The following is a 23,448-nucleotide window of genomic DNA, read 5'->3' as shown; positions in this document are numbered from 1 at the left end:
TCTGCAGCTCTCTGTGAGCCGCTCACTAGCCACAGCCCGTCTCTGGCCAAGTCAAACAGGATCTTTCTGCAGGGTTGTGTCATTCTTCCTACACTCAGCGCAGGCGGCTCAGATGACAGGAAAAGGGCCTAAAAGTAGTTTAGAATAGGCCTTCATCCTCCCTGTGATCTGATTCCGAAGCAGGTGGCGTAGCCCCGCTTTTAAGATATCAAGCCAAAGCAAACTTGGAATTCAAAGCTCTCACCCGATGTACATTTAGCTGAACTTTCACAAGTTCACGTGAGTCACAGTCTCTGGCCCCTGTGCTTAACAGTTGCACAATAAATTATACTTGCCATTCTGCATATATATACATATATATATAAATGGGATATATATACAGTATATAATATCGGGACTTCAGAAATAAAGTGAGATTCGTGTGTCGCGAAATATCCTTGCGTCGAGTGAGGGCGATCTGAAGTCCTCAGAGTTGGGGGGGGGGTGGTATAGAAAGGGTCGCTTCACGTGTTAGGCTGCACCATCACACTGGCTTGTGTTTGGAGGGAACGCGTCACAATTTTGTGACAGACTAAAACGCCCTGAGCTCAGGAGGAGCGCGTTAACCCCCAACTCTGGTCCTGGGGACCCCCCCCCCCCCCCACATCTGCTGTGTTTTCTCCAGCTCAGTGCCCCAATCACGACCTTAACTGGCTGAGGACACCCCTAACTCGTATACTGTACATGTTTCTGACCTGGCTCGTCTGAACGGCTTCCATGACCGACCTGCCGGAAGGTCTGCTCTCCTCCTCCTGTCTGACGCGCATACGTGCTGTGTGGAGCCAAGCGCACGACTCCGGCTGCTGCATAGAAACGGAAATGAGCTCTCGGCCCGCACAGTGAACACGCTGAATGCGGTTTCTTACCACTGCCCTAAAAGATGATTTGCTTAGGGCCGGTAACAAAGGTGGGACTGTTAGATCGATCGATCTCATCTCCCTTATCCACCAGCGCGCAGCCGCGCAGCTTGGTGCTCAACTACGAATCAACACGCATCTACTTGAAACCTCGTACGGCATCACTACAACGTTTAAAACGTTTAAAAATCGGGGAGTCATCACTAGAAGTAATGCCTATCTCCGTTGCCTTTTTTTTTTTTTTTCCCCCGTGATGAAGTAATCCCATCAGCGTGCGGGGAAGAGCCACATCGAGCTTTGATCGTGTTTCACAGCTCGCTTGCCTGTTTTGTTTTGTTTTGTTTTGTTTTTCTGTGGGTCTTCTCTAACCAAACTACTTCCAAGCCTAGCGACCTCGCACAGCCCCCCAGACGCACAGCGTTGACATCAATAATCGATAGGCAACGCGTGTCCGGGGCGCACACACGAGTGCGCCGGGCTTGTCAGGTTGTCTCTGTGTGCGGGGGGGAGCCGGGCGTGGGCTCGTCTGAGCCGCCGTCCCCATTGGCTGAGCATGGTAGCACCACAGGGGGGCTGAAGCGTATTGGCTGCCTATCTCGGAAGCTGAGTGGTGGCTTTCTATTATAATGACAGATTTAGCCGGTGAATCGCTCGAAAGGAATGGAGCCGCTACGGAGAGGTGATCGTTGAATATTATTATTATTATTATTATTATTATTATTATTAATAATAATAGCAATACTCAAAAATAGCTAACATCGGCAACTGGGGCACCAGCAGGTGGGTAAGTGATCGGCGTTGTATCAAGCGGGCAAATGGGTTTCCGTAGCGTTTGCCTGGAAGCGGGGCTGAAAAGATCCCCTCACTGCCCCATGTGGGGTACATGAGGATGCTACTACTGTACGTCTAGCTGTCTAGCCAGCTCCTACCGAGATCGTGATTCTCCTGTCCTCGCAAAAGCGAGATACGGGACCGTGATACTGATCCTGGAAACATCGGCGCGTACAGAGGGGAATCGTTCTCCCTCGTTCATAAGGGAGCAGCAGTGCAATATTGAATTAATGTCATTACCAACCGGGGGCAAGGCTGCCGGGTAATCCTATTAACCACGCTGTAGTGGTTCACAGCCGAGAGAGACTGACCCTCCTAACAGTGATAATGAATGAGGAAAAGCTGTGTAAGTTAAAGTATCTTAATTCCGCTTCCCGCTTCATTTTCCTTATTATGTGCGCACATTCGGCGTCTTAAATCGGCCCTTCAATCTGATGTTTGTAAAACGCGTTTGAATATCTTATCATTTCTGATAAATATCTGCTTGATCTTTTTTTTTTTCTCCCCCCCAGTACATCGCTATGCAATCGGTAAGATCGTTTTTCTGTCAGTTCGTGGGTTACGGGGTGTGTACGGAATTTTTTTTTTAAACAAACAGGACCGTGTTTTGCAAAAGAAAGAAATATCTCCGTGTGGTGGGCTTTGTTCATCCATTTTAAATCGGCGTACGGGGGGGGGGAGCCGTATCGATGACTTGTCACGTTATGACGGCCCTTCATGTCGAGCCCAGGGATAGTGTCTCCCCTGCGGTGCGCTGCTCCGCTCAGACAGAAAATGGAAAAAAAAAAAGGGGATATTCCACTCAATATTTCGCGATTGTTTCTCTCCCCCTCACGGGAGCCATAATAATCCTGTGGTGGTGGGTTTGTTTTCGCCTTTCCAGAAGCCACGACGTTTTGAATTACTCTCCCATCGTACAGTACGTTTCACTTGATGTTGGTACACCTGCCTTGCCGGCGTCGGCAGGGTGATAAAAATCGTGAGTCAGGAGAGCCAGGTACCATGTAAAGGTGTGATTCATTTAGGATTTCCTTCAGATCACGTTTATACTTTATACAACGCGGGAGGTCGTACGTGAATTAGCAGCTGCAGCGGCTGTTTAGGAAGGAACTGCCTGACGCTCCCGTAACGTTTCGCCGCTGTGCTCGTCTTCGCGAGAAACTCTGCGGTACTCGATTCGCCTGTCACTACGGGGCGTTACCGCGTCACATTTTTAGTCAGCCCTGCCGGACCGGAACCCCAGTCTCCGGGTCCCGGGAACCGGTTTGGGGTTCGCGGTTCCGTTACGACCGGCGGCCCCCAGCCGCCTCACCTGAGAGGCCGAGTGACGCGGCGCCGCCGCGAGCGCCTCGGCGGTTACCGGAACTGGGGCGACTCCCCTCGCGGGGGTTACTAGCGGTCGCGCACCTGTTCCTCGCGGCGTTCTGCGCCGAGCAATAGCATGGTTCACAATGTAAATACCCGCATGCACAGGCTGAAGCGCATTATAAAACAAACAGATTACGTTCTTTTTTTAAAAAAAAAAAAAGGGCAACGGAGATAGGCATTACTTCTAGTGATGACTCCCCGATTTTTAAACGTTTGTCATGGTAGTTCCCGTAGAGTAAAGATGTTCGTGTCGTGTCGCCCGTAGACCTCAGTATACTCGGTATAAACCGGTATAACTGAGATGCTATCAATCCTTTAAAGGAAACACAAAAGGAGGGAAAAAATCTTGCTTTCTCTTCAAAGCAGATTTTTGTTATGTCACATAGTGTAGCTGCGGGCTTCAAAGTTTGAGTTTCCGCAAGAATTTGAATCCGACAATAACACTCGCAGCATGAGATGTTCATTTTGCATTGAATCTGACGCAAGTGACGGGGCATTGCCTCCTGTAGCAGGGAGTACTGCTTTTTTGTTTGGGAAAGAGCTGGAAGACACTTTGATCGCAGTAGTCAAATGTAATGTGTGAGCTCACTGCTCCCACAGCAAGTAACCAAATAAGAGAAGCACAGTAGCAGGATAAATAGCTTGTAGAAGATAAGCAAGGCAAAGACATGCCAGGTCACTACTGGGGTAGGAGACTTCTTAAGGAGAGCGTGTCACTGTGGGCAGTGAGGGTGGACCAGTAGGTTGGCTGTCTTCCTTCTGGAACACAATTGCCAAACCTGTGGGAACCAGTGGCTCTGTGCTGTAGAAGTCACTGTCCCTTGAATGAGATGTTAAAGAGAGCTCCTGACACTGCTTGGTCATCACCAGTCCCTTAGCCCTGTTTTGTAAGCATACGGGTGTTTACCCTGGTGGCCTGGATGAATTCCACCCAAGGTCTGAACAGTCCATCAACAGTTCCCCCTTAATTCAATCGGTGAAGCAATTTCTCACCTGCATGCCTGAGCTGCTGTGTGAAACACTATGGGACACTTTGGCATGAAACGACCTGTATGTAGACATGCAAGGGATCGCTGTATTATTAATGTTGTTGTTTGGAGGGTGCCGTTAGAAATCTGCTTTTCAAATTAAATTTCAGAAAAAATGGTTCTTGCTGGGGTTTTGTTTAGAAAGCAGTTGGGAAGCAACAGTCTGAATGAATGAAGTTCTAGTTACATAAGACTTAACAGAGAGCTGATATCCTAGTCCTTCTGCAATATGCTTTGAATTATTTTTGCCTTTGGGGAATTATCTTTTGTGCTGTCAAACAGGGAGTTGTGTTTAGGGTCCTGAGTTTGTCATCTGAAGGCTGGAGGTTCAAATCCCAGGTGAGGCAGTGCTGTTGTACAGTACCTTCGAGTAAGGTCCTTGAGCTGAATTAACTTTGAATTGCCCTTTATTAGCCCGAAGGGAATGTCTTGCACTTCAAGAGCTCATAAACATGTAACATATATGACAGTACTACAATACACCAACAGTACGATGTCATGATGCAAAACAGCAACACTCCAGTACCCAGCTGTGTAAACGGATAGTTTGCTTTGTGTAACAGGATTAGCCAAATAACATAGTAAAAAAAACTACCTTTTCCTATACATTTTAGGTCTGAAATTCAGACATAGAAAGACGACTTTACCAAAGAAAACATCTCATTACATTGAAAAGACATTGAGTTTTCAATGATGTGGGTCTGTTACTGATAATAAAATAGTGTAATATGTGCTTTACGGACGTTTATTCAGTTCTCATCCACAGAGAAGCCATAAATGATATTTTATTACTTATTTTCTACTTATAAAACATAGAGTTTGGCTTTAATTAACAATTACAGTTGTGCTGGGGATGTGGACACCACTATTTCTGGTTTGGTTTTGAAACCAGCGACATTCCAGCGGCTTGATTTTTATCCTGCCGTGGGTTCTCTCTCACAATTGACTTGACTTCTGAGGGAGAAGGCAGTATAGGCTGACATAGGCGCAGGGCCCTACGCAGACTGTTTCCCTGTCCCCCCTATTGCAGCAGGGAGTGCTTCATGTGCAATTGCACGCCGTTGGTTCACCGCTCCACGTTCTTTGATTGGCTGCACTCTAATGCGTCGTCTCGGTGAAGACAAATAAAATGGTGGCAACACACAGATTATCTGCATGTGTGTCAACACTTCTTCTTGAACGGATGTTGTCACAGACAATACCAGCCGTAAGTGATCGACCCAAGCCCAGCTGAGCGGGCCGAGGGTCCCATCGTGAAAACACGCCCCTTTTCAGCGTCATGTGACTCGGGCCAGCCACTCCTACGCCAGAGGGGACCCGGAGGGGCTGCCTGCCCTCCTCTCATTGGCTGCTTGCTAGTGCACACGGATGGCACTGGAGACTCACTTTCCCGCCAGGTGCAAAATGGGAGGGTGCCTTAGCATCTTCACAATAAACCACTGCCCCACTCTGTAGGGAGCAGGGTCCCTAATCGAGCCTCGTGATTCATCAGGCCGGAGCCTGTTCCGGATTCTGTAGCGTTAGGCGGATGGAGAATACGAGGCTCTGCCTGTAGGGGGCGGTGCAACTGGCTGGATCGGAGCTGTCAGGCTACCTTGTTCAAGGATGCAACAGCAATGGGGACTTGAGCTAACAGCCCTCCAACACAGGGTCAGAGCCTTCACTTCTACTTCATACTGCCCCCCCCCCCCCTCCCCGCCCTACTCATTTACTGAGGCTCAAGTTTGTGTTTGGTTGTACTAAGGTGTGTTGTGGTTGGATTTGCTGCTATTCTCCTGTGGAGTACATTTGAGATCCCTGGTTCTGGTTAAAGGCGCTACCCTGGTATAAACAAATGAAAAACTAAAGTCTTCGGTCTTATTCTCTCTTTCTCGGGAGCATAACTGGAATCAATTTCACAGGCTGCATTTTTTTAAATCTCCTTTTATTGTTGCAGTTGCTTCTGATCTCACAAAAAGCACAAATAAATACCCCGTTGTTATCAGAGAGACGTTAAATAGCAGGCGGACATCACAGCACTGGATCAGAGTGGATTTCTCAGAGCACTGATTCCCACAGCCTCCCGTGGACCTCAGCAATGCACCGAACAATAAAATGAGATATTTCTCATAACATTCGCCCCGTGAAATTCCTCCATCCTTTCCTGCTTCTTACGCAAGCACACGCAACGAGCCTGCTCGCTTCTGAGAGCCTTCGAAATCTTCTTCTAGCATGGTCTTTACAGGAAGGTCCTGCAGTCTGCAGCTTGCTGGGTAACCCTGCACCCAGTTCCTAGTTCACTTTACACGTACTGTGACGGACCCGGAGGTGGCTGGGCACTGGCACACAGCTTGGCATCCCGATATCGCCTGTCATGCGTCCAGCTGGCCCCGACACGTAGCGTGTGATTCACCACACTGACCTGACTCTGGAGGCCTTCGGCCCAGAATCACACACTGCACCATAAAAAGAGCACAAAGTACGCACCTGTGCTGACAAAGTCACGTGTGGCAGATGGTGAAGGAACTGGATCAGTTAGGAATAGGCTGCACTTGGTGTGCACACTAAATTGCAAAGTATAAAGCAGTCATGCCAGTATTTGGCTATCAAAATGTGGAATTCAATTTGCATACTGTCTATCCAAAAACGAAGTCATTTATACAAGAACTGCCTGCGTCCAAGACTGTATAAAACAGGGGTTCCCCACCCTGCTCCTGGTGCTTGTTCCTGCTGAGTATTCGATTAAATCAATGAACCCTTAATAGAGCTAATCGTAGGTTTATTCCGAACTTATTTAATTGTTTCCTTAACATGTGAGAGGCTGCCTTTTCACTGTCGTGTTTCTTGAGAAACTTAAAAGTCTCCGTCCTCTGAGAAGAAACAGAAGCCTGTTGGTTCAGTTCAGGAGTCACTGAAGGAAAGAGACTGAGCTGCAGTGAAACCCAGCAGGCGTCTGGGTCCCCAAGACCAGCACTGGGATCCACTGGCATAAAATACACTAGAAATGCCAATAATTTATCCCCGTAACTGGTTCACTTTGTATAATTACCATCTGCTCTGTACGATAATGGGCAGAACCTCATGAGCAATATAAGCGCAAACTGGATTCAAGGATCATAACACTGGAACAGCCATCACCTAGAGAGCTGGGAGAAGTTGTTACATTAAATCCAGTTCAACCAATAGTGAGCTGATCCATGCAACTAAGAACTGAGAATGAATACCTTCAGAAAAGGGGGTCCCTCTCGCACCAGCATGGGAGAGGCCAGATCCAGAGCTCGATTATCTCACAATATTAATTAAACCTTAACAAAAAATGACACGGCACTCATCTGACACTACAGCTTTATGGAGCTTCGCAGAGGCCTGGTCTCAGTTAAATGTCACATGTGACATTATGCTGCTTTGTGGTTGGGTGAAAGTTAACAATGAAAATCATTTGTTTTTCGTGTCACTAAGACTAATGGCAAAGCTGTGCTCTGCTGAACCCAAATATCAGGCCGTCTTTGATTTCACTTGCTATCTTCAGATCTGCAGTGTGTTTTGCAAGATGCCTGGTCTTTTATTCGAAGGCGCTGTCACGTCGGCGCGGATGGTCTCGTCCCAGCAGAGCTGCGATCAATCTCCGCGCATCCTCTGCTAGTTCTGCTCTTATGGGTGTCACGCTCACTACCGAGTGTGACAGATTGAAAGCGACACACCGGTACACACGGAACACGTCGTGCTCCGACACTCTTTCTCCTGCACACTTCGTGTTTTTGATTGTATTCATTCTGCTGTCCCGTACGTACTAGAATTAACACTGGGAGGGAAGTGCTGTAGAAATAAAATGACCACAGCTGTAGCTCAGTAGCTTCAGAGCTGTCTGCTTGCTGTCCCCTGTAAGACAGAGCTAATTTAAAGGGAATGGGTTTCTCCAGCTTGGCCAGACATGCCACCCTCTTGCCCCAGCTATCAGGTCACCTGTACTGTACGAGCACTCGGGCACAGCAAGGCCTTCCACGATCTGTCTAATCACACCAGAAAGTGTCACAAGACCTACAGTAAGTCTTCTCCATAGCTCCTTTATTCCCATTTTTCCATATTCCCATGCTCTGCCCATGTTTTTTAGGGAGTGGCCTGGATAAAATGTCCTAAATATAGTCTGCCTCGTCACTCCTGACTAGATGCACCTAATGGGTCTCATCAGTCAGCCGTGAATGAATGTGACTGAAAAATAAAATTATTTTCTGAAAGCATCCCGCTGGAGGCAAAGCGCGATGGATTTGTCATCTGTGTCGAGCTGCACCCCAACTCCTTTTCCAGTCGCCTGCCTTTGTGAGCCCACAGCTCGGGGATCCGGGGGAGGACGGGTGCCTTCACGGTGTCGAGCGCAGTGAGATGTGGACAAATGGGCTGTATGTCATGTGACATCATTTTTTTTGTTTTCCCTGCAATAACTGCTACGACTTGACCTACTGCTGCTATAGCTTAAGGCAAAATCAGGGTCAATCGCAGGCCAAGGGAATTAATTCCACTGCACTGCAGTCTACAGCAGTCCGTGGCCGCGTCTGTACAATTAGGTCAGCGCATTGTAGGAAGCCATTCACAATAAAAGATTTGTTGACCCTCAATCTGTATGTGCCAAGCCATCGGGACCCCCACTGATGAAAATAACGATATTCAGAAGTGAAGACGAGGACTAAATGAGCACGTGCTCTGTGTGAAGAAGTTCCTCAGGTTCCTGTTATGAAATTCACGTTGCCACACTCCCGAGAAAGCAGGCAGCTGTACAGCTCCGTTCTTCCTTTTGTGTTTCCAGACGCTGGGTTTTTCACACCTGCACCCATTTATACAGCTGGGCATTGAACTGGAGTAGTTCAGGTGAAGCGCTTTGCGTTATTAGCGTTATTAAACCAAGCACTTTGAGACTATGTCTTTTTAAAGCCCTATAAAAAAACAAAAACGTTTATGGTTATTAATATAATATATAATACACAATTAAAGTTATTTTACTTCCTATATAATACTGTATATAGGAAAAGATGTCTGTATTTCACCTGGCTTTTCCATGTAGCTTGCAATTGTGTCACAAATGTATTGTGTAAATTTATAGCAGTGGCTTTTAATCACGCACTCATTAGTTGTGATGCATTCATGCATTTTCTGTCTGGGTCGAGTCTCCTTTTCCAGCAGCTCCTTTCCCAGCTCAAGAGCCAGGAAGAGAAGCTGCACCTGTGGAAGCTGGCAGAGATTTTCATACATAAATAAAACACCCAGAGGAGTGGCAGTGATTGAAAAATAATTAACCCCAGCAGCTCAAAGTTCATCATTTCATGTTGCTTTGTTTGTTTTTTTTTAATTTGTTTTTGCAGCCTCAGCTTTACCTGGAGAAGACTGTCACACTACCAGGAAAGAGAGACTATCAGCATTCGTTCAATAAACGTTTGCCTGTTTGTTCATGGTGTGTCAGTGGTGGATACCATTTGAAACTCTACTAATAACACTGACAGGGGGCCCGGACCAGCTCTGGAGACTTCACTCTGGCAGAAGAGGATCAGAGATCATCATGGAACTTTAAAGTCATCTGTGCGATCAAGGGAAGCCTTGCGACTTGGTATGTACCACTTTACAGAAAATACTGATGGAAAGATGAAACACATACAGTACTTTGTCATTAGCCTTATGTTCTCTATGGAAGCTCCAGTATGCAAGGATGCAATCAAGATCAATTCCTTTTCCATAAAACGTGACGTTTGCTCTGCTGCCCCAGATATTTTCATGGTGAAAACAAGCAGAGAAACAAGCAGAGCTGCGTGATTTTAGAGATTAATTTCCTTTTAACTTGGGGAAAGTGAAAATGATAGGGCTGGCAAACTAAGAATAGCCCTGTGTTAGCGATGATTGAAAAAAAAAACATTTGTGGGCTCATTGACAGAATCCTTTCCTTGTTGCAACACAAAAGATGGGAAGTGTTCACAAGCTGGCCCAGGCTGCCAAGTCCAGGCATTGTTCTGGGACATCTGCATTGCAGAGACAGAACCCTATTGAGCCCACTTGAAAAAAGATTTGATCTGTTTTGATGCAACCTGAGCAGAAATGAGCCACAGACAAAAACAAAAAAAGAGCCAGCAGGGAAAATAAAAGTGCAAGCAAACTGTGAGGAGAGGCTGCCCTGTGTAGTGTCACACTATAGAGCTCCCCAACTACCGACTATGCTGGAGAAACTAACAGTAACCTCTGTAACATACAGTACACAGTTGTGCAGTGACAATTGAAAGTGTGATGGTAGAGTTTCTTGCTGGTACATGAGTAATCTCTCTAATAACACATAGTCATAAAGGCACTACATGTGTCCCTGATGGTCACCCTGTGCCAGTCATATGGCATAAAATACCTATGTTCCTTAGGTTCTGAAGCAGTATGTGGCGTGTTTCTATAACGTTCTAGTCATTCATGCTGTAAAACCAATCACAAATGCCTTCATCGAGGGCTCTTGGGAGAAGGAGAAGTAGAGTTTTAAGCGCAGCGGTAATTTTGCACCTCTTTTGTGTCACAGCACATAAAAAAATAATTTTTACAGACTGGAATACCAAAATGTAAGCGTCCCAGTTAACACCGCTGACACAAACGAGAGGGTAAATGTGCGCAGATCGAGCACTATTCTACAGCTGCCTCTTGGTCACAGAGACAGGGGTTCAGGGGTTTGTTTCAGGAGATGCTGTGTACTGTAGGGGAATGGGAGGGACACCTCGCAGATTCAGTCCGTCCAGCTTCCTGTCACGTCCAATCCATGGCAAACCATACCTCTGCAAAAGGCGTCGCCCTTCTCTGTTGGAAAAATGAGCAACTATTTAACAGTTAAGCGCAAAAAAATCCCGAACAAGCTGCGTCTACTGAGCTCTTGAATATAACAAGCCTGACGTTTCTCTGACGTTCTGCCACAGCCGCAGCTGGGCTGTATATCTCCTCATCTCCTGTATCTATACCAGAGTCCTTCCTGTGCTTTATTTACATGACTCAGGCATGAGCTATGGCAGCCACCCCAGAGCTGCAGCGAGCAGAGGGGAGCCCAGGCTGCACTGTACAGCTCCTTCCTAGTCTCCAGCCCTGGTTTACAGCCACCTGCACTCACAAGGTAATAGAGTGCCCCATCAGCAGCAGTAAGAAGAAATTGCATTGCCTTATTGCTTCTGAAGGACAGCAGTTAAGTGAACCTGTTCACACTAGTGGTGCTGCATTGTGATATCATGCATCCCACCGCATTTCTTTCTTTGCGCCTGAGGTTGCAGTCATTCAGAATGCAGTGTAACCTGACCGCCTGAACTTTAACGCGAAGCGGTTAAGAAAGTAAGACTAGCGTTCTGGTGCTTGTGTGGGTGTGAGAGAGACTGTCTGAAAGGTGTGTGTGTGTGTGTTTCTTTTTTTAACCAACTGCCAAACAAGGCTTCTGCATCTTTTGCCTGTAGCTGAAACTTATCTTTCTTAGCTTTTGGACTGATGACAAAAGCTGTTTGTTTGAAGTTCTATGTGATGGAGTGGAAGGTTTTTTTTTCTTCTTCTGAGACCTCCATGAATCCGACAGAGCTGTCTCCATTTGTTGCCCTTGTATATTTCTTCCAGTTTATGTTGAATGAAACGACTTCCCACGAGTGTGATGTTCTGCGCTATCTCAGATCTGGTCAGCTCTGACTCAGTCTCACGTGTGATGATGTACCTGCACGTCTGTCCTCCCTCAGAAATCCCAGCACATAAATTATTCGCAAAATCTGGTTGTTGCACTTTTCAACCCTTAAATCTGCCTCTCCCTAAAAAAATATCTCTTTATCGCGACCAACTGCACAAACTTTTCAATGACATCTTTTTTTTTTATCACAGAAGGCTTCTGAACCGGTAGAAAGGACGTTCCGAGAAAAGTCAGTGCTGTGATAAGACGCTTGCTTAAAGCCTGACAAGAGGCTTTGATAAAAAAAAAACGTCACGGCACGTACAGGATAGCACGTTTCTCCCGCGGAATTGCTCCGTCTGAAAATGTTTTTGTCGAAACTCCTTTTTTTGGTGTGTGTGTGTGTGCGCTGCGAACAATGCAGTTACTGTCAGTCAGCGCGACGTAACCTGAGCGGCGAGCTCGATCGAAACAGATGTTTGTTAAAATGCTGCCGGGGCAGTCGTGGTGTGGGTCATTTCAAACTTGTCAGCTCTCGAGAAGTGCAAGGTCCTGCGCGGAAAAGATTCCCTTCTCCGAGCAGCTTGGCTTTTGAAAAAGGTCACCCAGAGAAGACCCAGAAACACAGCAGGACGGATCTGATACCCCCTTCTTAAGTTTCTAGGGCCCTGTGGTTCAGTTGAAGACATCTTTAAAGAGCAGGGTTTTAAAGGAGCAAGGTACAGTAGAAACAGCAATCACCACTTATGTTAGCATTAATTGTTACATTCCTGTACAGTATATCTTCTGAAATGTGTTCTGCTACAGTAGCCACGCACACTGTGTTTCTCCATACCAGGTGACTGTTCCAGCAAAAATAACTTAAAAAAAAAACTTTTTCAAAGCTGAATGGCAGGAAGTGACATAGGGAAGGATGGGTGTGATAATGAGCTTTAGGTCTCTCTCTGTGATGCCTTGCTTCCCAGGTGTCCACTGCAAAACAGAACTTCCTCTGCATCTGTCTGAGAGGCGCCGTGTCTCCACAGATCAAGTCGGGTCAGCTGCGTTCAGCAGGAAGGGCAGTTAGTTGTCCATCGCTCTTACAGCCTGGCAGTTCTGAAGAGGTGGGACTACACAGGCAAAGCAGGACAGTAAAACCCTAAACAGGGCTTTTAATAAAGATGGTCGACGTATGATTTTGGGGCATAAAGCGAGCAAAGTCACTTCTGGGAATCGTGGGAAAATCTAGGTCATATGACGTTATATACGGTGAAATGATTGTAGCAAACCACAGTGTGGGCTGCTAGCTGTGGTGGGCAGGAAGGCCCCCCAGCTTAAGTAGCACAACACTGGTGCTTTACACAATTGTGGGTCAGGGTGTAGGGTAAATCAGATAATTAGCGGTTTAAATTTAAATGATATTCTGTTAATCCTCAGTTTACTCAAAACTGAGGACCTGCAGAATGCTAATAGAACATACCTTAGATACCTGATAATGGCTAAGTTAAGGATAGGATTAGGACCAACACTACTCTGTATCTGTAGATACAGAATGCTTTATTAACATTCTTAATTTCGGAAACTGCAATATCTATGAAATACTCCTTTATACCACTTGATCTAAAGGGTGACACAGTCTTGTTTGATGATAACAGCTGGCTGATGCAGTGTGATTAAGATTTAGCTCTGGAATGTGCATGCTCCCTTTATCAGGGATGAGAGTTGATGTGTTTCTGCCGTGTGCACCTGATGTGCAGTACAACTGTGTCCTAATGCAGGGGAACCCTTTCAAGGTTTCTGTTTTCTAAACACATTGACGAGGTTGTTGCACAGTTTCATAGTTGCTTCAAGGCCTACTGTAAAATCCAATACAGTACCGTGCTCTTCCAGCAGCAGTAAAAAAAACTCGCCACGTTGCTTTTTAAGAACAGCAATTAGGGTAAGTGAGCCCACTCATGCTAATGGTGCTGCATCATTTTGGAGGGTGGGGAGGAAGGTATTCCATTATATCAGTTTTCCTCTGCTGATTTAACTCATTCAGAGGGCAGTTCAAGCCCTGGAGGAGAAAATGGGGAAAAAATGAAAGTGTGGAAGAAAAAAATCTCTCTTATCCCCACCGTGTGCCGGGGATAGGCTCTGGCTTCCTCTCAACCGTGTATTTTAAGCAGCAGTCAGCAGATGAATGGAAGGATATCTCCCCAGTCAAATGTGCTACCCAACACTGCCTATCGCACAGCAGGTTTCCAGGAAATGTTTTGGCTCGTTCTCCTGCCTAAGTGATACATGAATTGTTAATCATGGGACAGCTGGTTAGGCACAGCAGTGGCGCCGTTGTGCACTTCCAGCGCTCGAGTGAGCTGGTCGCTGAGCCCCGCTGGCGAGTCAAGACCAGCCCCGATGGACAGCAGAGCCCTGTCCACGCGCAGGCAAGGCATAGCGTCACGCCGGAGGCTGGGGTCGCGTTTCAGTACACACTGGACTGCGGGCAGTTCAAATTCAATTGGCCAGTTCGCCGAGCTGTTCTTGGCTCTGCAGGCTGGCTCCATTGCTGTGGTGAGAAATCCCGTGGGAAGAGAGGTGTGATCGACCCCTTGTATCCTTTTCTCTCCAGTATGATTTGCCCTGGCATGTGTTACATGTGATACATGTTATTAAAATGGTATTAAGCTACTCCGTGTGAGAATATAGTCAGTGAATCACATTTAGTACAGTAGGCCAGATGTTCTGCAGCAGTAATCATAAGTATAAGAATAGTGGGGACAATATGCTTAACCATAAAAGCCTTTGCTTGCTTGTGGTTGAACAGATAATCTTCATTGTCCAGAGTTTTAAAAAAAAGGAAGACCAGTCATGCCACAATTTCTTGCATTAGGGATTTGTCTTTTCACATACCCCAGCTTGCTCTCCATGAGACACACAGACAGGGAGAGAGAAGCTTGGGGTCAGAGTGCCAGGTCAGCCATTTATACAGCCAGGGTTAAGGGCCTTGCTGAGGGGCCCAAGGGGGTAGGATTCCTCTGCCTGCTGCAGGATTTGAACCAGCAACCTTCCAGCCACAGGCCAGATCCTTAGCCACAGAGCCACTCTAAATGCTAAGGAGATAGTTTGCAATGTGTTGCTGCCTTGTCCAAGTGTAAAGGAATTAAGATGAAGCCACAGATGGCCTGAATCATAAGGTTAGCACTTCTTTTTCCTGGGATTGCGTTTGATTTGTCTGGGGTTTACCTTCAGTCAGAGTCTTTCATATCTGATATTAGGAAACACTCATGACCACACATATCGCTCTCACCATGCTCCAGGACAGCTGTGAAGGGCTGCAGTAAATGAGCTCAAGAGCTGGCCTACATGCAGTACAGGGACTATTAGATAAGAGAGGGTGCTGCTCTCCACAGGTGAACTTTCCACAGGAACAACAGAACAACAGACAGGAGAGCAGGCACTGATCTCTGGTGTGTAGCTCGTCCATGTCTGACGTCACCTTGAGCTTGCTCAGGGAAACCCGGTTGCAGTCAGAAAGTGATGCGATAACCCAAGCTTGAACCCGCGACATGTTTGACATGTTGCTCAAAAAGCAGCCCCATCTCACATCCTGCTCTAAAACCCACAACAGCTTTGTAGAAATTAAAAAGTTTTGGGATCAGTAAAATTCGACCCGGAGCTTTGAAAATGCAGGCCATGCCTGCTGTGTTTCTGACAGTTTCGTTGTTCCCCTGTTGATCCCAGCTGAGACATGCTGGGTTCCTGCCCTCTGCTTTTTTTTAAGCGGACACTCCTTTGACCAAAACATCTAACATCTCCATTGTACATTAAGAAGCAAAATTAAAAACACCACGCAGCCTAATTATCCACGTTTTATGGACACCCACTCCTTTTGGCTGATTAACTGGGAGCTCCCTGGATCCAAGTGTGATTCATGCAAACATGGAGAAACAACTCTCAGATATTCCGTGCACATGCTCCAGTTTCGTTTTCACTGTCCAGAGAGGAATACAGAAAGCTGTGGAGTTTAGTTTCTTATAAAGTTTGGGGTGATGATGTTTTCTTGTGGCAGACGGGCAGAGAGCTGGCCGGTAGGAAGGAAGCTGTCATGTTTTTGTCCAGACCCGACTGCACAACTTCTCCGCGTCTGTCTGGTTCCAGAGAGAGAGAAAAGCCCAGGGGTGATCTCTGCTGCTAGAACCTGTGCTGAGTGGTCATTACAGTTGCTTCCTGTGGAAGATAATTGTTACTGAATGAAGTCACCAGAGTTGGAAAATCCAGTTCTAGTTTGCAAACAACTCTGCTTGAAGCACAGATAGGTGGGGTGTGTTGATTGTGACTGTTCTTTGAGCTTTGCTTTGGGCCTGTGTGAATCCGTGTCACACCAGGGTGGGATAGGACAGCGCACTCACACTTGTATCCTCACTGTACAGTACCTTTTCAGAAATTATCTTTACATAATACAATTTGACAACATGCTCTTGGAGCAGATTTCATAAACTTGTGGCATCAAAACGTCTGTGCACTGGATACACACATTAAAGATCCATTACTCAAGTAATGACAAGTGAGCGTTTTAGGATCATATAAAAGTATGGTGTCTTGTTCGGACACCGGATTCTGTAATTCCTTGAGATAAATGCAATCCATTATTGTTACTGTGCATTTTGTAAGTGTGCCCATTTTTGTTGAGTTCTTCATAAAAAAATACGAACCTGTAATTTACCGAAGACAAATTTGTACCCTGAATTTGTGAATGTACTGTACAGTAGATAACATAATTAAAGGGTCTTAAAACTGTCCTTAAGAGTGAATACATGCTGCCCTTATAAATTAGTTAAGAGAGCTTTTAGGAAGTTATAGTGGTATTGTTTCTTAACGATAAAAACATGCAGTTTGTTTACCAGAGATCCATTAAGCTCATTAAGGAAAGCCAGACTGAAGAATGCCATAATGTGATGTGCACTAATTGCAAAGTATGTTATGAATCATTAGCTGCTCTAGCAGAAAAAAGGGTTTGCAATATTAATATTTCAGTTAATGGTTAGACGAGACTGGTGTGCTGTGGATTCATGTTCCTAACCGGCCCACTGCTTGCATGTGTGTGCTCTGGAGTCCTCTCCAGGGTATGGATCTGCCTTGTCTCTTGTGATGGCCAAGTGTCTGTCCAGGCTGTGGTCCTACCTTGTCTTCTATAATGGACAAGTGTCCTGGGTTTAGAATCTGGTAAAGTTCATACCTGCTGAACGAGGATGGATGGATTTCAGGCTGTGTTCCTGCCTTGGGTGTCCTGTGATGGGCTGGTGTCCTCTCCAGTGTCTAGTCCTGCCTTGTCTCCTGTGATGAGCAGGTGTCCTCTCCAGTGTCTAGTCCTGCCTTGTGTCCTGTGATGGGCAGGTGTCCTCTCCAGGGTCTAGTCCTGCCTTGTGTCCAGTGATTGGCAGGTGTCCTCTCCAGTGTCTAGTCCTGCCTTGTGTCCTGTGATGGGCAGGTGTCCTCTCCAGGGTCTAGTCCTGCCTTGTGTCCAGTGATTGGCAGGTGTCCTCTCCAGTGTCTAGTCCTGCCTTGTGTCCTGTGATGGGCTGGTGTCTTCTCCAACCTGGACCCTGTGTCTGCTGGGTGATGTTCACACCTGCTGAATGAGGATGGATGTGTGGATTTCAGGACAATCACCTGTTGTGAGTTCCATAACTATGATTCTCAATTGTTAGTAATGAGCAGTGTAATTGTGGCTGACTTTTTACCCAGACTTTTTTGTAAATAAGCTTCAGGAGACAGTTGCACCATACTATTAAGGCATGCTGTATTTACCTGCATTGTCCACCAACCAAATTCGTTCATGACTATGATGAGAAATTAAAATGTGGCTGAGCCCTTTTTTTTAAAGTGTTGTGTAAAACGTCTTAGGATAACTGCTTGTGCCCGAGGGAGCAAAAAAAATGCCTGTGGTCCAGAATAAAGTCCTTTCAAAGGCGGGGTGCTGTCCTGATTCATTCACAGGGCTTTTTCTGTTGTTAACAAAGCAAAACAGCAACAAATGTTTTTAAAAGAAACCTTTGGCACAGATCTAGTTTCTATTGTTTCGTACTATCAGTATTTATGTGCATTGTTTTCAGGCTGTGTTCTGAAAGTAAACCTCCAGACAATGTATGGACTGGAGTGGAGAAAACAAAGGAGATTATTTGTAGAGGGGAAGGAGACCGAGCACTCAAAAGCAAACATTTCGTTTTCAAATGGGAGAGTGCTTTTATTGACTGGGGCCTTCTTATATTTAATCAGACTCAGAATAAACAAACGCACACAACCTTGGCTTGTGTTCCTGACATCACCGTCTCCTCCAGGTTTTTAAGATCACTTGGCTCTTACTTTGACGTTTCTTTGGGCTTCAAGCCCCTGGACCAGGAGTTTTGTCATGTGTGATCAGAGGCCTATGGTCATGATTTGTTTATCCCGCAAGATCTTTAACTTCATTCTTCATGGGTGACCGCAGAACTGATGGACAGCAGCTGCGCCTGGGACCGCATTGCGATTCAGAACTGTGGAAAGTGAAAATTCATGGATATTTTGATGGCAGTACTTCTCCTTTGTGCGTGTGTGTGTGTTTTAAATTGTGATGATCAATTTCTGTTAATCATCTCAGGTCACTGTACTAAACAGGAAGAACAAAGACTCTCCTGCACACCTTGTTGGCTGCCTGGAGCTGACAGCAGTGTGAGACAGTGGAGACAGCAGTAATGATAGGTGTCTCGCGTGTTTCTCGCGTGTCTGCATTCCTGCACATTCCTGGGTCGAGCTGGACTAGCCATGTGCCTGAGTCCCAGGTACAGACCTAAATGCTTATACAGAATATTATATTCTTATATTCCAAATCCTCATGGGCATTGGTGACCCAGCAGCTCTCTTATCAATTGGCTACTGACTGCCAAATGGGCAAGATGTTCTCCTCTCGTTTGTAACCGTTTCCATCTCAAATTGGCGTCCTCTAGCTGTGGGGCTCAGCCGGTGCTCTGGGCGAGACCACTGTTGGCTGAGTCACTGGGGAGCCTCTTTCTTTTTCTGGTGGGTGGAGAACCTCATGGTGTTCAACGTCTTTCCTAGCACGACCCCCACTGTTCCAGCATCCCCATCTCCTCTCCATTTCCCTCTGCTCAGCCCAAGGGCTGATGGCACTTACTGTAATTGTTTTTCTTGTGATCTGTTTTGCTCTGTGCCCAGTTTTGACAAGTTGGAGGACAAGCAATGAGAACTTCATTGTGTCCCATTCAGCTACTTGGCTACTCTTCAGTTCCTGCACGTATTTCAATATGAACCTCTCAGGTTTAAAGTCAGATAACGGTCGTCCTTCTCACTCTACTCATGGCATAAACATCATGAATGCTACATTTTAACAGCTGCTGATCTAGCAACAGCTTCACTGTTGCAAATGTGTAGCATCTCTCTTGATTGTTAGCTTTATTGCTGTTGGTGTTTCTTCATTGGCTGTATTATCAAGAGCAGAGTTGGAAAACAGAGTTCGTCTTTGTAACAGTCGCTGCAGTTGAATTTCTGAGTTAATAGGATTGGTGCTTGGAGGAGCATTTGTTGCTTCAGCAACAGTTTAAGAAGCTTTGGGTCTGAAGTTCAAAAGGTGCCCAGACCCCTGACTACTGAGCTTTTTGTAGATTTCTTTGGAATCTTAATTACATTGGAGCTCTGTAGCTGCAGAGTTGGACAACAGAAACAACATCAGATCTCAATGAATCGGTACCGTTTCTGCCATGGCTCCAGAGAGGCTGTAAGTAAAAATAATGATCATTTCCTTAATGGCACAAACAGAAAGAATACTCTGAGAATTATCTCTGAATTTTTGTATGCAAAACCAACCATCTTTCTCAAGCATAACAAAAGAGTAATTGTCATCTGGCCCAGTCTGGCAGTATTTCACACAAAAGCATGCCGAATGCTGTGCACAGAGACTGGGCCTTGTTCACCATTCGTGCTCCATTGCACTATGATCCTTGTGCAGTTATTCATTCTGGCTGCTTTTCTATGAAAGTTTTTTAAAGCTCTTTATTAAAACAGTAAATATAACCACTTCAGAGCATCCTGTTTGCTTTATTGAATCATACATACAGTATAAGTATGTATTTATTGTTTTGCATACATACAGTATAAGGCTTTACTTACATTTTCTGAAGTCTTGTTAATAATAAAAACAAATAATAATGCTAACAATAACTACCACAATCGTCCACCTCAGCCTTGCCAAGAACAGGAGCTTTCTACTCCTTATTCTGGATAAGTAGCCTGCCCTCGTGATGTCAGCGAGGGATATGTCATTCATCCAGTTGGTGCTGACTCTCCTGTCAGGCACTGTGGAGCTTGCAGAGTGTCAGCGTGTCGCTGCTGGACCTCACAAACGGTATCTCCTGGTACCTACTGGTCTTCGGGGCTTTGGAAGGGGCTCTTGCCGAATGTGCCTAGTAGCGTGCTGAGTGGAGCGAGGAAGACGGAGGTACTGAAGCTAATTTTCCTATCAAAGTGACACCTTTCTGGAAAGAACACAAAATATGGGGTAATCTTCTTAGAGAAAAAACAGCTTTATGGTGACGGCTGATTGGATTTAACACTTAGATGTCTAGGATTTTTATGGTTTGGGTAAGTCTTCTTCTTCTTCATGAATAATAATATATTGGTCCCAATAGACATAAAGCTATAAGAGGATTTACTCTTAATGTGAGGGCTAATTTAATTCCAAAAGTACTTACTCGACCTCCACATTTTTTACTTTTTCACTGGGCTTTGATTTAAGTTCTTCTGTTTGTCTGAGTTTATTTGGCTGTTTCTGGTGCTGTTGACTCTGCTTGCAAATCTACCAGGAGCGGGGGAGTTTGCTGGGTGAGAGAAAAAACGTTTATCTCACACCTTTTTAAACCGGTCTGACAGGTGCCATCATTTCCAGGGTGATGTCTAAACGGGAGCCATATTTGAATACTTGAATATTTCTAAGTATAATGTGTTCGGCTGACTGTGCACTGTGTTTAACAGCAGAACATCTCTTTGTTCTCTGTGGGGAACAAACCTGAAACCTCAGCTGTGAGGTGGCAATGGACAATGGTGCCAACTACTTTGTTTCTAGGTTTTTTAGAAATTCAGGATCGCCAGTCACTTCCTGTTGCATGCCCAGCTGATTGGGAGTCTCCAGTTGGGTGTTGGCAGCTCAGGCAGGGGAGAGCGAGGAAGTGTAAGCAGACTCCTTCAGCTCCCTTGCAGGCAGCGCAGGATCGCTGGGATTGTCGCGAGAGCCCCGCGTGACTAATCACAACCTGCTCATCCAGAGGCATCCAGCCAGCTCAGTCAGCGAGTGACATAAGCTCAGGCTCGATCCCGTGACACCTGGATCATAGAGCTCAGCCACAATACCAGTGTCATATCAGAAAACTATGAGCTGCATAGGGACAATTCGGACCTTCCCTATGTGAACACCAAAGAACAGTCCCTCCATCCATTTTCTAACCCCGTCAGGGTCGAAGGGCAGCTGGAGTCTATCTAAGCAAGCAACTGGCACAAGGCAGGGTGCACCCGTAAAGGACACTAGTCCATCTCAAGGCACACACAAACACAGACACCCAGTTTCTCCAGAAGCCAGTTAACCTACCAGTGGGACTTTGGACTGCGGGAGGAAACCGGAGCACCTGGAGGAAAACCCACACAAACATGGGGAGATCGTAGAAACTGCAGCAGACAGCACCCCATTTCCAGAATTGTACCTGAAGCCCCAGCCCTGCGAGGCAGCAAAGCTAACCACTGCTCCACCTTGACGGCCACCAAAGAATATTCTCTGTGTAACATCATGCCTCCTTTAACCCACAGCACACGTACAGTAGGTATACACACATTAATACACACCTCACACCTGAAGAAGGCAGAAGGTTTTCTTTCTTCTTTTTTTCAGCATGTAATAAACCTATTACTTGTTCCTTTGCAGCCTACGCATGCTGAGGCAGCTGCCCACCTGAACTACTACACACATTAATACACACGTTAACCTGTAGCACGTGCTCTTGTCTGTGGGAGCAGTGCTTAGGGTTCTAAACTCAACTTGGGGGTTGTGGGTTCAAGTCCTAGGTGTCACATTGCTGTTGTACCCTTGAGTAAAACACTTCACCCGAATTGAGTCAAATACCCAGCTGTAGGAATCGATGCATGTGTATCCACTTCAAATAGCAGTCAAACAATTAATTGTCTGTCACAGGTCACAAAATGGCTCAGCCACCCATTTCCATCACACGATTACAGATGCTTAATAAAAAAACAAACAAATTCTTTTCTTTTCATGGTTGTGGTCCAACATTTGGGAAATTTGAGACCGCAAGATGCAGTCGGTGCCTGAAACCTACTGACAGCTGGAGGGGAAAAGACGCACACTGTCCAAGCTGGTTTGTTCCCAAATACCACAAATACTTCACTCCTGAGTTTAAATACAGTTGTACGCAAAGGGTTGGGCACCCCTGGCCAAATTACACGTTTTCTTGATTTTCTAAGTGAAAAGAAGTTAACACAATCTCTGCAGCAAACAAGCTTAAACTTGACATATTTCTGCAATATTTTAATGCACAATTACTATTTATTTGCTGAAATTAACAGATCGAAAAAAATAAAACAGTAAACGTGGTATGTGCAAAAGTTTGGGCATCCTTCTAGTTGATCCGCTAGTGTTATGTTATAGTGTTATAACCGGGGGATCCAGCCGAGTCAAAGTTAAAATCCGGAGCAGGAACAAGGAGTTAAACCGGAGTAACGAGGCCAGGCGCTCACTGCACTTAATGGGTTTCCCTGAGCGCCAGCAGAGCGCTTCTCTTCCTCAGCCAGAGAGCGAGCGGTATGTCGGTGTGTGTGGTCGCACCGTAAGGCGAGTCTTCCCACTAAAGGGAAAAATGATAGTTCAGTAGCCGTTTCGCTACAACGCGGGTTGGGAGCTCGAACCCCGTCCGCGCTCTCCTGGGGATCTTGAGTCGTAGACCTGATGGGCTGCACGTGTGCTCCACTGTCGCAATACTTAGAAATAACAACATACTAAGCTCGCGTTTCCAAAATGTAGCATCTGCTGTGAGGCAACACTGTAAATGATACTCTGGTTCGTCCCAGTCTTAAACAGTTGTGTGTCCCTGACTCTCCACCGGCAGCGAGAAGAGCCAGCCTGTTCGGCAGTCACAAATAAATTCTTTGTGACACTCTTGCCCCGTGAACTCTCCTGTAGTATGAAAAAAAAACATCAGCGCTTGGAATTATGTAATTGTAAAGCAGTTGGAAGGGCCAGCCTTGGAAAGCTGAATTCAGCGTGTTTTGGAGAAACTGAAGCACTTCCCGGAAAGGCAGATCCAGAAATGTTTTTCTGTCTTCTGATCTCAGTGATTTCGAAACTCATCCTAACTATAAAATGCGCCGAGGCTCGATCGCAGCGCAGCAGGTTCAAACCAACAGTTGTTCCGGACAAGGCAGAAGCAGAAGGTTTAATAGCAGACAAAAGAAAAAGGAGGGCTCTGCTGACAGGCTGAGGTTTTCTAATCTGTGTGATTGCACACTCCTGTGGCTGTGCTGCTCCACAAGTCATGGTGCTGGCAAGAGAAGGTGCAGCTTGAGCGCTGGCTCTCTGGTTAGTACTGCTAGGATTTTTTTTGACATGAGTGTGTTTTTGCATTTCACCTTGACTCACCTGGTCTGAATGCTCAACAAGCTTGGGGAACCTGCTTTTCACCTGTAT

At 46.0% G+C, this 23,448-nt stretch overlaps 1 protein-coding gene across 4 annotated transcripts in view; it reads left to right on the top strand.

Annotated features, from left to right (window-relative positions):
- Positions 1–1,549: 1,549 nt before the first annotated feature.
- slco4a1 (solute carrier organic anion transporter family, member 4A1) overlaps positions 1,550–23,448 on the top strand; it is a 43,615-nt gene continuing 21,716 nt past the window's right edge. For all 4 annotated transcript variants that reach the window (XM_088937176.1, XM_088937175.1, XM_088937174.1 and 1 more), the window contains exons 1-2: positions 1,550–1,680; positions 9,457–9,698. The gene's annotated coding sequence lies outside the window, so the exon portion shown is untranslated. The remainder of the gene's footprint in view (positions 1,681–9,456; positions 9,699–23,448) is intronic.

Source organism: Atractosteus spatula, chromosome 19, assembly GCF_055471065.1.
Source record: "Atractosteus spatula isolate fAtrSpa1 chromosome 19, fAtrSpa1.hap1, whole genome shotgun sequence".
NCBI classification, from domain to species: domain Eukaryota; kingdom Metazoa; phylum Chordata; class Actinopteri; order Semionotiformes; family Lepisosteidae; genus Atractosteus; species Atractosteus spatula.
The sequence above is the reverse complement of the archived record's forward strand: the minus strand, read 5'-3'. Positions and strand labels throughout refer to the sequence as shown.